Consider the following 1345-nt stretch of genomic DNA (forward strand, 5'->3'; position numbering starts at 1 on the left):
CACCCCGAGTACCTTAGCAACCGCATAGCAACACCTTAGCAACCATATCAGGTACCCTAGCAACCGCATAGCAACACCTTAGCAACCACCCCGGGTACCTTAGCAACTGCATAGCAACACCCTAGCAACCACCCCGGGTACCCTAGCAACCGCATAGCAGCATCCTAGCAACCATCCCGGGTACCCTAGCAACCGCTCTAGCAACCACCCCAAGTACCCTAGCAACCACATAGCAACACCTTAGCAACCACCCCGGGTACCTTAGCAACCGCATAGCAACAGCCTAGCAACCACCCCGGGTACCCTAGCAACTGCATAGCAGCACCCTAACAACCACCCCAAGTACCCTAGCAACTGCATACCAACACCTTAGTAACTACCCCGGGTACCCTAGCAACCGCATAGCAACACCTTAGTAACCACCCCGGGTACCCTAGCAACCGCATAGCAAGATCTTAGCAATAGCCTTTTATGACAATAGAAAATAGCAAGGGTCCATAGAAAAATACTGTTGTACGTTTTTTTGCAACGGGGCAGCTCGAGGACGCTGGACACACAAGTACTCTGGTACTTTTGCCCCGAGGCTTCGCTGGCACAGCCGCCAAGCCAACATCAAAGTTCGTATTCGAACTTTAGTTTCTAGTTAAGTTAGCTTGTGAAAGCCAACTTACTGAAATGCTATTTAAACTTCTTATTATTAAGTTGGCTTGTGAAAGCCAACTTACTGAAATGCTATATAAACTTATTATTATTATTAAGTTGGCTTGAGAAAGCCAACTTACTGAAATCCATCTTAAACTTATTAAGTTGGCTTGAGAAAGCAAACTTACTGAAATCCGTCTTAAACTTATTATTATTATTCTTTTTCTGAGACTAAAATTTCTGCTACTCCTCCTAGAGCTTTAACTCTACAGACTCCAAACTCAGCCCAGCTCTTCAGACTGATCTGACCGGGTGTGCTATATCTTTTCTAACTGATCAGACTTATGGTTTTCTTAAAAATGAATATTAAAAATCATAAAAATCCCATAGACTTGAATTGAAAAGTCTCTGCTCACCTGAACATTCCGTCAAACTCCAACTGTCAAAATTCAAATCTAAACACACTGAAGCACATTAGACTCACTCAGACTTCCTTTCTATGTACTATTTCTAACCCATTCAAACTCATCTATCTATCTATCTATCTATCTATCATCTGACTATTTCAATCTATCTATCTATCTATCTATCTATCTATCTATCATCTGACTATTTCTATCTATCTATCTATCTATCTATCTATCTATCTATCTGGCTGACTATTTCTATCTGTCTATCTGTTTATCTATCATCTGACTATTTC

This window comes from Sinocyclocheilus grahami, unplaced genomic scaffold (assembly GCF_001515645.1).
Source record: "Sinocyclocheilus grahami isolate Dianchi unplaced genomic scaffold, SAMN03320097.WGS_v1.1 scaffold2334.1, whole genome shotgun sequence".
Classification (NCBI taxonomy): Eukaryota; Metazoa; Chordata; class Actinopteri; order Cypriniformes; family Cyprinidae; genus Sinocyclocheilus; species Sinocyclocheilus grahami.